This window comes from Hordeum vulgare, chromosome 6H, assembly GCF_904849725.1.
Source record: "Hordeum vulgare subsp. vulgare chromosome 6H, MorexV3_pseudomolecules_assembly, whole genome shotgun sequence".
In the NCBI taxonomy this organism is placed as follows: domain Eukaryota; kingdom Viridiplantae; phylum Streptophyta; class Magnoliopsida; order Poales; family Poaceae; genus Hordeum; species Hordeum vulgare.
Window position 1 is genome coordinate 550347139 of NC_058523.1, and position 11498 is coordinate 550358636.

The following is an 11498-nucleotide window of genomic DNA, read 5'->3' on the forward strand; positions in this document are numbered from 1 at the left end:
AAACAACGTCGAACCTTAACTGTGCAGACCCTGCGGGTTCGAGAACTATGTAGACATGACCCGAGAGACTCCTCGGTCAATATCCAATAGCGGGACCTGGATGCCCATATTGGATCCTACATATTCTACGAAGATCTTATCGTTTGAACCTCACTGCCAAGGATTCATATAATCCCGTATGTCATTCCTTTTGTCCTTCGGTATGTTACTTGCCCGAGCTTCGATCGTCAGTATCCATATACCTATTTCAATCTCGTTTACCGGCAAGTCTCTTTACTCGTTCCGTAATACAAGATCCCGCAACTTACACTAAGTTACATTGCTTGCAAGGCTTGTGTGCGATGTTGTATTACCGAGTGGGCCCTGAGATACCTCTCCGTCACACGGAGTGACAAATCCCAGTCTTGATCCATACTAACTCAACTAACACCTTCGGAGATACCTGTAGAGCATCTTTATAGTCACCCAGTTACGTTGCGACGTTTGATACACACAAAGCATTCCTCCGATGTCAGTGAGTTATATGATCTCATGGTCATAGGAATAAATACTTGACACGCAGAAAACAGTAGCAACAAAATGACACGATCAACATGCTACGTCTATTAGTTTGGGTCTAGTCCATCACGTGATTCTCCTAATGACGTGATCCAGTTATCAAGCAACAACACCTTGTTCATAATCAGAAGACACCGACTATCTTTGATCAACTAGCTAGCCAACTAGAGGCTTGCTAGGGACGGTGTTTTGTCTATGTATCCACACATGTAAATGAGTCTTCATTCAATATAATTATAGCATGGATAATAAACGATTATCTTGATACAGGAATTATAATAATAACTATATTTATTATTGCCTCTAGGGCATAATTCCAACAAAAACTGCGATTTTTGATGAGTTCCTCGTAACCGGACCCTTGGTTCATGAAACGTTCAGATCACAGCAGGTACCAAAATCAGTGATTAATCGCATATAAAACTGGCCACAATAGGCCAAAACTGCGATTTTTGTCGAGTCCCCCGTAACCGGACTTCTAGGTTCCCGAAACGTTCGGATCGCAGCGGGACCCAGAATCAATGACTAGTAGCATACAAAACAGGCCGAAATAGGCCAAAACTGCGAGTCTTGACGAGTCCCACGTAACCAGACCCCGGTTTCATGAAACGTTCTGATCGCAGCGGGAACCAAAATGAGTGAGAAATAGCGTACAAAACTAGACACAATAGTCCAATACTGCGATTTTTTACGAGTTCCGTGTAACCGAACACCGAGGTTCCCGAAACGTTCGGATCACAGCGGGACCCAAAATATGTAACTAATAGCATACAAAACTGGCCGGAATAGGCCAAAACTGCTAGTTTTGACGAGTTCCACGTAACCGGACCCCGGGATTCCCGAAACATTCGATCGCAAGGGAACCCAAAATCAGTGAGTAATAGCATACAAAACTGGTGAGACTAGGCCAAAACTGCGAGTTTCGATGAGTTCCACGTAACGTGACGTCTGGGTTCCAAAACGTTCGGATCGCAATGGGACCCAAAATCAGTGACTAATAGCATACAAAACTGGCCAGAATTGACTCAAGGAGTTTTGGTCTATATAACTAAAAGTTATTTTGTGCAAGCCACGAAAGAGGTTGTTATTGAAGAGTTTTGGGGCAAACTTTGTTTCCGACTTTTGTATGGTAGGTTTTTGGGCGAATTCTCATATATGGGGACCTAATTTGGGAGTTTTGATGAGTTCCCCATAAGTAGACCCCGACGTTCCCGAAACGTTCGGATCACGGCGGGACCCAAAATGTGTGACTAATAGCATGCAAAACTGGTCGGAATATGCCAAAATTGCTAGTTCTGACGAGTTCCACGTAACCGGACCCCGGGTTCCCGAAACGTTCGGATAGCAATGGGACCCAAAACCAGTTAGTAATAGCATACAAAACTGGCAAGAATAGACCAAAACTGCGAGTATTGACGAGTTCCCCGTAACCGGACCCTCGGTTCTCGAAACGTTTGGATCAGAGCGGGACCCTAAATCAGTGAGTAATAGCATACAAAACTGGCCAAAATAGACCAAAACTGCGAGTATTGACGAGTTCCCCGTAATCGGACCTCGGGGTTCCCGGAACATTCGGATCGCAGCGGGACCCAAAATCAGTGAGTAATAGCATACAAAACTCACCAAAATAGGCCAAAACTGTGACTTTTGACGAGTTCCACATAATCGGACCCCGGGGTTTCTGAAATGTTCGGATCGCAGCAGGACCCAAAATGAGTGAGTAATAGCGTACAAAATTTCCTCGTAACCGGGCCCTTGGTTCTCGAAACCGGACCCCGGGGTTCTCGAAACGTTTAGATCGCAGCAGGACCCAAAATGAGTTAGTAATAGCGTACAAAACTGGCCACAATAGGACAATACTGCGATTTTTGACGAGTTCCCAGTAACCGGACCCCGTGGTTCACGAAACGTTCGGACCACAGCGGGACCCAAAATCTATGGCTAATAGCATAAAAAGTGGCCGGAATAGGCCATAACTGCTAGTTTTGACGAGTTCCACGTAACCGGACCCCGGGGTTCCCGAAACGTTCGGATCGGAAGGGGACCAAAAATCAGTGAGTAATAGCATACAAAACTAGCGAGAATAGACCAAAACGGCGAGTATCGACGAGTACCCCGTAATCGGACCCCGGGGTTCCCGAAATGTTCAGATCGCAGCGGGACGCAAAATCAGTGAGTAATATTATACAAAGCTGGCCAAAATAGACCAAGACTGCAAGTATTGACGAGTTCCCTGTAACCAGACCTCGGGGTTCCCGGAACGTTTGGATCACACCGGGACCCAAAATCAGTGAGTAAAAGGATACAAATATGGCCAAAATAGGCCAAAACTGTGACTTTTGACGAGTTCCACGTAACAGGACCCCGGGTTCCCGAAACGTTCAGATCGCAGCGGGACCCAAAATCAGTGACTAATAGCATACAAAACTAGTGAGAATAGGCCAAAATGCGATTTTTGACGAGTTCCTCGTAACCGGACCCTTGGTTCATGAAACGTTCGGATCACAGCGGGACCCAAAATCAGGGACTAATATCATACAAAACTAGCCACAATAGGCCAAAACTATGAGTTTTGACGAATCCCCCGTAACCGGACCAAGAGGTTCCCTAAACGTTCGGATCGGATCGGGACCCAGAATCGGTGACTAATAGCATACAAAACTGGCCGGAATAGGCCAAAACTACTAGTTGTGACGAGTTCCACGTAACCGGACCCCGGGATTCCCGAAACATTCGATCGCAACGGAACCCAAAATCAGTGAGTATTCACGAGGTCCCTGTAACCGGACCTCGAGGTTCCCGAAACGTTCAGATCCCAGCGGAACCCAAAATCAGTGAGTAATAGGATACAAAACTGGCCAAAATAGGCGGAAACTGTGACTTTTGACAAGTTCCACGTAACCGGACCCCGGGGTTCCCAAACCATTCGGATCGCAGCAAGACCCAAAATTATTGAGTAATAGTGTACAAAACTGGCCAGAATTGGCCAAAACTGTAATTTTTGACGAGTTCCTCGTAACCGGACCCTTGGTTCATGAAATGTTCGGATCACAGCAGGACCCAAAATCAGTGACTAATAGCATACAAAACTGGCCACAATAAGCCAAAACTGCGAGTTTTGTCAAGTCCCCCGTAACCGGACCCCAAGATTCCCGAAACGTTCAGATCGCAGCGACACCCAGAATCAGAGTTTTGACGAGTCTGACGTAACCGGACCCTACGGTTCCTGAAACGTTCGGATCGCAACGGGACCCAAAATGACTGAGTAATACCATACAAACCTGGCCATAATAGGCCAATACTACGATTTTTGACGAGTTTCGTGTAACCGGACCCTCAGGTTCCCGAAACATTCGGATCACAGCAAAACCCAAAATCAGTGACTAATATATACAAAACTGGTCGAAATAGGCCAAAAGTGCGAGTTTTGATGAGTTCCACGTAACAGGACCCCGGGGTTCCTCAAATGTTCGGATAGCAATGCGACCAAAAATCAGTGGCTAATAGCATACAAAACTGGTCGGAATAGGCCAAAACTGCGAGTTTTGACGAGTTCCCTGTAATCGGACCCCGTGGTTCCCGAAACATTCGGATAGCAGGTGGACCCAAAATCCATGAGTAATAACATAATAAAGTGCCCACAATAGGCCAAAACTGCGAGTTTTGACGAGGTGCAAGTTCGGATCGAAGCAGGACCCAAAATCAGTGACTAATAGCATACAAAACTGGTCAGAATATACTCAAGGAGTTTTGGTCTATATAACTAAAAGTTATTTTGTGCAAGCCACGAAAGAGGTTGTTATCGACAGGTTTTTGGGCAAACTTTGTTTCCGACTCTTGTATGGTAGGTTTTAGGGCGAATTCGCTACGAGATGGTGTATATGGGGACCTAATTTGGGAAAACTTTGTGAACGGCATTTTTTTAGGTTGGTCGATATAGCTAAAAGTTATTTTGTCCTTGCCACGGAAGAGGTTGTTATCGAGGAGTTTTTGCGCTAACTTTGTTTCTGACGCTAGTATGGTAGGCTTTAGGGCAAATTCTCTACTAGATGTTGTATATGTCGACCTAAGGTTCACGAGTTTATATTACTGGGAGTTTTCAGAGTTCCCCATAACCGGACCTAGGGGTTACCGAAACATTCAGATCACAGCGGGACCTAAAATTAGTGGCAAATAGCATACAAAATTGGCCACAATAGGCCAAAACTACGAGTTTCACGAGTTCCTCATAACCGGACCCAGGGGTTCCCGAAACATTCGGATGACAACAGGACCCAAAATCAGTGAGTAATACCATATAATACTGACCACAATAAGCCAAAACTGTGAGTTTTGACGAGTTACCTATAACCTGACCCCAAGGTTCCTGAAATGTTCGGATCACAGCAAGATCCAAAATCAGTGACTAATAGCATACAAAACTGGCCGGAATAGGCCAAAACTATGAGTTTTGACGAGTTCCCCCTAACCGGACCCCGAGGTCCCGAAACGTTTGGATCACACACGAACCCAAAATTAGTGACACATAGCATACAAAACTAGCAGGAATTGGCCAAAACTACGAGCTTTGACGAGTTCCCCGTAACTGGACCCCGTGGTTCGTGAAACGTTCGAATTACAGCGGGACCGAAAATTAGTGACTAATAGCATACCAAACTGCGGGAATAGGCCAGAACTGCGAGTTTTGACGAGTTCCCCATAAGTGGACCCAGAGGTTCCCGAAACATTCGGATCACAACGGGAGCCAAAATTAGTGGCTAATAGCATACAAAACTGGCTAGAATAGGCCAAAACTACGATTCTGACGAGTTCCCCGTAACCGGACCCAAGGGTTTCCGAAACATTCCGATCACATCGGGACCCAAAATGAGTGACTCATAGCATACAAAACTAACTGGAATAGGTCAAACTGCGAATTTTACGAGTTTCTCGTAACCAGACCCCGGGATTCCCGAAACATTTGGATCACAGCGGGACCCAAAATCAGTGACTAATAGCCTACAAACCTGGCCACAATAGGCCAAAACTGCGAGTTTTGATGAGTTCCTTGTAACCGGACCTCGGGGTTCTCGGAACGTTCGAATTGCACGAGGACACAAAGTCAGTAATTAGTAGCATACAAAACTGGCCACAATAGGCCAAAACTGCGAATTTTGACGAATTCCCCATAACTGAATCCATTGGTTCCCGAAACATTCGGATCACAACGGGACACCAAATCCGTGACTAATAGCATACAAAACTGGCCACAATAGGCCAAAACAGTGAGTTTTGATGAGTTCCCTGTAACCGGACATCGAGGTTCCCGAAACTTTTGAATCACAGCGGGACCCAAAATGAGTGACTAATAGCATACAAAACTGGCCAGAATAGGCAAAAACTGTGTTTTTCATGAGTTCCCTTAACCGGACCCTTGGTTCCCGAAAGTTCGGATCGAAGCGGGACCGAACACAGCTCGGAATAGGCTTGAACTGCGAGTTTTGAGGAGTTCCCCGTAACCGGACCCAGGGGTTCGCGAAACGTTTCGATCACAACGGGACCCAAAATCAGTGACTAATAGCATACAAAACTGGCCAAAATAGGCCAAAACTGTGATTTTGACGAGCTCCCCATAACCGAACCCAAGGGTTCCCGACACATTCGATCACATTGGGACCCAAAATGAGTGACTAATAGGATACAAAACTGACCGGAATAGGCCAAAACTGCGAGTTTTGAAGAGTTCCCCATAACCGGACCCCGAGGTTCCCGAAATGTTTGGATCATAGCGGAACCGAAAATCAGTGACTAATAGCATACAAAACTGGTCGGAATATGCCAAAACTGCGAATTTTTACGAGTTCCCCGTAACCGGACCCAAGGGTTCCCGAAACATTCGGATCACAACGGGACCCAAATAAGTGAGTAATAGCATACAAAACTGGCCAAAATAGGCCAAAACTGTGACTTTTGACGAGTTCTTCGTCACCAAACATCGAGGTTCTGGAAATGTTCGGATCACAGCGAGACCCAAAAACAGTGACTAATAGCGTTCAAAACTGGTCGGAATAGCTCAAAATTGCGAGTTTTGACGAGTTCCCCGTAACCGTTCCCAACGGTTCCCGAAACATTCGGATCATATCGTGACCCAAAATTAGTGACTAATAGCATACAAAATTGGCCAGAATTACGAGTTCCCCGTAAACGAACCCCGGGGTTCCCGATACGTTCGAAATCTAAGGAGGACCCAAAATCAATGACTAATAGCATGGAAAACTGCCCACAATAGGCCAAAACTATGAGTTCTGACGAGTTCCCCATAACCGGACCTCGGGGTTTCCAAAACATTCGGATCAAAGCGGGACCCTAAATCAGTGACTAATAGCATACAAAACTGGCCGCAATACGCCAAATCTGCGAGTTTTGATGAGTTCCACGTAACGGGACGCCGGGGTTCCGAAATGTTCGGATCGAAGCGGGACCCAAAATCAGTGAGTAATAGCATACAAAACTGGCCAGAATAGACTCAAGGATTTTTGGTCTATATAACTAAAAGTTATTTTGTGCATGCCACGGAAGAGGTTGTTATCAAGAGTTTTGGCGCAAACTTAGTTTCCGACTCTTGTATGGTAGGTTTTAGGGTGAATTCTCTACCAGATGTCGTATATGGGGACCTAATTTGGGAAAATTTCGTGAACGCATTTGAAAGGTTGGTCTATATAGCTAAAAGTTATTTTGTCCTTGCCACAGAAGAGGTTGTTATCGAGGAGTTTTGGGGCTAACTTTGTTTCCCACTCTAGTATGATAGGTTTTAGGGCAAATTCTCTACAACATGTTGTATACGGGGACCTAAGGTAGGTTTCTATAAATGCGAGTTTTCACGAGTTCCCCATAACCGGACCCATGGGTTCCCTAAACATTCGGATCACAGCGGGACCCAAATCAATGAAAAATAGCATACAAAATTGGCCACAATAGGTCAAAACTACAAGTCTCACGAGTTCCTCATAGCCGGACCCAGGGTTCCCGAAACATTCGACTCACAGGACGACCCAAAATCAGTGAGTACTACCATATAAAATTGGCCAAAATAGGCCAAAAAAAGATTTTTGACGAGTTCCCCGTTACCCGACCCAAGGGTTTGTGAAACATTCGGATCACGTCGCGACCAAAATCGGTGACTAATAGCATACAAAGCTAGCCGGAATAGGCCAAAACTGTGAGTTTTGACGAGTCCCCCGTAACCGGACCCTGAGGTTCCCGAAACGTTCGGATCGCAGCGGGACCCAGACTCAGTGACTAATAGCATAGAGAACTAGCCGGAATTGGCCAAAACTGCGAGTTTTGACGAGTTCCACGTAACCGGACCCCGGGGTTCCCGAAACGTTCGGATCGTAGGGGGACCCAAATTGAATGAGTAATAGCGTACAAAATAGCCACAATAGGCTAATACTGCGATTTTGACGAGTTCCCTGTAACCGGACCCCGAGGTTCCCAAAACGTTGGGATCACAGCGGGACCCAAAATTAGTGACTAATAGCATACAAAACTGGTCAGAATAGGCCAAAACTGCGAGTTTTGATGAGTTCCACGTAACCGGACCCCGGGGTTCCCAAAACGTTTGGATCGCAACGAGACCCAAAATCAGTGAGTAATAGCATACAAAATTGTCCACAATAGACCAAAAGTGCGAGTATTGACGAGTTCTCCATAACCGGACACCGAGGTTCCCGAAATGTTCGGATCACAGCGGGACCCAAAATTAGTGACTAATAGCATACAAAACTAGCCGGAATAGGCCAAAATTGCGATTTTGACGAGTTCACCGTAACCGGACCCTGTGTTTCCCGAAACATTCGGATAGCAGCGGGGCCCATAATCCGTGAGTAATAGCATACAAAACTGGTCATAATAGGCCAAAACTACGAGTTCTGGCGAGTTCCACATAACGGGACGCCGGGGTTCCGAAACGTTCGGATCGAAGTGGGACCCAAAGTAAATGAGTAATAGCATACAAAACTGGCGAAAATAGACTCAAGTAGTTTTGGTCAATATAACTAAAAGTTATTTTGTGCATGCCACGGAAGAGGTTGTTATCGAAGAGTTTTGGGGCGAACTTTGTTTGCGACTCTTGTATGGTAGGTTTTAGGGCGAATTCTCTACCACATGTCGTATATGGGGACCTAATTTGGGGGAACTTTGTGAAAGCATTTTTAAGTTTGGTATGTATAGCTAAAAGTGGCACAAAACTGGCACAATATGCCAAAACTGCGAGATTTGACGAGTCCCCCGGAACCGGACCCCGAGGTTCCCGAAACGTTTGGATCGCAGCGGAACCCAGTATCAGTGACTAATAGCATACAAAAACTGGTTGGAATAGGCCAAAACTGCGAGTTTTGACGAGTTCCACGTAATTGGACCCCGGGGTTCCCGAAACGTTCGAATCGCAGCGAGGCCCAAAATGAGTGAGTAATAGAGTACAAAACTGGCCACAATAGGCCAATACTGCGATTTTTGACGAGTTCCGTCTAACCGGACCCCGAGGTTCCCGAAACGTTCGGATCACAACGGGACCCAAAATGAGTGACTGAAACCCTTGGCAACAACGTCGTCATCGTCATGTCCCTTATTGGACGTGTCAATGGGTATCGGCACTTCGGAGTCTTGGAGCTTGGTGGGAGACCTCCGATGGGCGCAGTGGTCGCGAGGTTTCTTCGTTTTTGCCGATTTGCCATTGTCGGCATTTGTTTCTTTTCTACTTCTTTTCCATTTCTTTTGGGCATGACTGTGTTGCTTCTGCCCCAGCACCTATCGTCGGTTGTATCGGTTGGTTTGCTTCGTAATACAAAGTGGGGGAAACCCATTTTCGTGAGGATCTGCAATCTGAGGGCGCACCGGGATCCTTTTTTTTTAAAACAAAAAAAGCCTTATATACTATATAAATTTTAAAACAATACAAACATTTTGTTAAAGCATGAAAACTTTATATACTAAATGAATATTTTATTACAAACATGGAAAAAATAAACTTATATAAGATTTTATTTAAATATACATAAATTTCAAAAATTAATTCAATATTTTACTGAAAATTCTAGAACCTTTAAAAATTATAAAAATACTTTCATAATTATAGTAATTTAATAATGCTTATTTTTTAAAAAATATTGTGTATATATTGTATGAAATTATATGAAAATTATAAACGTACTTTATCTTAATTGTGTGTGTATCTCTACTATTAAAGGGGGATCTGCCGTCGTCGTGATTGTTCGACCTCGTGCGATCCCCCTCCTACCGCTAGCCTTTCCACCGACTTTTTTTTCCAACCCTTCATAAACCAGGCGATTAAATAAAGAAATCAACCGGTTCAATAAAAAAACTCTACCTATCCCACGTACTATTTCTCCTCCCCCACCTTTTTGCATCCCCGTCCGAAAAAAGGGAAAAGGATAATAGACCCACGAACGCACGTCCCAGCGCACAATGCATCATCATCTCCCTCACCCGTCGCTCCCAATCCCGTGTTTCTCCTCTCTCCCCTCCTCGTTCAGCTCTCCCCTCCTCCGATCCAGTACCATCAAGAAATTATCCACTCCAAACCTCGCCGCCATGTCAACTAAGGGACATGAGTAGCGGCGGCGGCGGCATACAGATCTGCGGCGCAAGACACGACTGTTGGAGCCCTGCTGCAAGGGCATGAGATGGCGGCAGCGGCGACGTCTTGCAGTTGGATTCGCGGTGTGTGGCAGGTCTTGAGGTACGATGGCGGGGTGATGTCCGGCAAGAGTGGTTGTCGAACCATATGGCGTGCAGGAGCGGTGTCCGGGGCCAGCGGCATGGTCCACGTTCGACCTGACAAACCACGTCTATCCATCGCTGCTCCTCGGCTACTAGGACTTGCACCAATGACTCCCAAGAGCACGCGTTGCACCAGCAAGACGGCGTCAACTGGCTAATTACCGGTACAAATCCCCTGTCATATGGTAGTGTCTTCCTTTGATCTAGAAAGAAAAGGACCATTGATTTTTTTCAGTCGGTTGGTTTGTTCAATTAAGTTGAATTCTGTTGTTCGCATGATGTGCAGACGTACATATTTCAAGTACGACGCGGTTCACGGCCATTAGAAGCACAGTGACATCAAGCTCAAGGACGACAAGACGCTGCTCTTCGGCGAGAAGCCAATTACTGTCTTTGGCGTCAGGTAGTATTGATATTATAGCCTTTTCAGAAGGTTTGTGTTCTTTAAGTTCTGAAGCTAATGTTTGATGTTCTCTTAACAGGAACCATGAGGAGATCCCATGGGGTGAGGCTGGTGATGATTATGTTATGGAGTCCACCGGTGTCTTCAGTGACAAGGACAAGGCCGCCGCTCACTTGAAGGTATAACTGAAGTGCTCGTTTTCGCTCATTCACACATTATTTCCGGGCTATATATGTGTGCCTTTTCTGATCCTTTGAATACGAGGCTGAGAAAGAATCCATTTGTTTTATTGAATTTCAATAAGAAAATGTGTCCTGCTCCATATATATTTATTTCTTCTTAGTGTGTAAAAACATGATAAAAAATGAACACGCACACGGGAGTATAAAGCAGAGTGTAATGTCGTCTTTACCGAATTCTTTACTGTGTTTGGTTGCTTCAGGTGTGCTAGAGATATCATGATTGCAAGCGCTTCTTCAATAGTAGGGATTCTCTCAATTTCTGTTAGCTCCCAATCCCATTCGATGATGCTATGTGATCAAGGTACACGTTTTGTGAGTGATTGAGCTACAAATAATCTTCTCTCATAGTGCACGAAATATCATGAAGGAAAAGAAAAGGTTTAATTAGAAGGCACACCATGATTTGGTGGAGTAGATGAAAGACCTTGTAGGAAATAGGTTCGAAACTCAAACATAGATTCTTAAGTAATCTTTTGGCTGCTATTGGCCTATCCTTCAAACTCCTTTTATGAAAA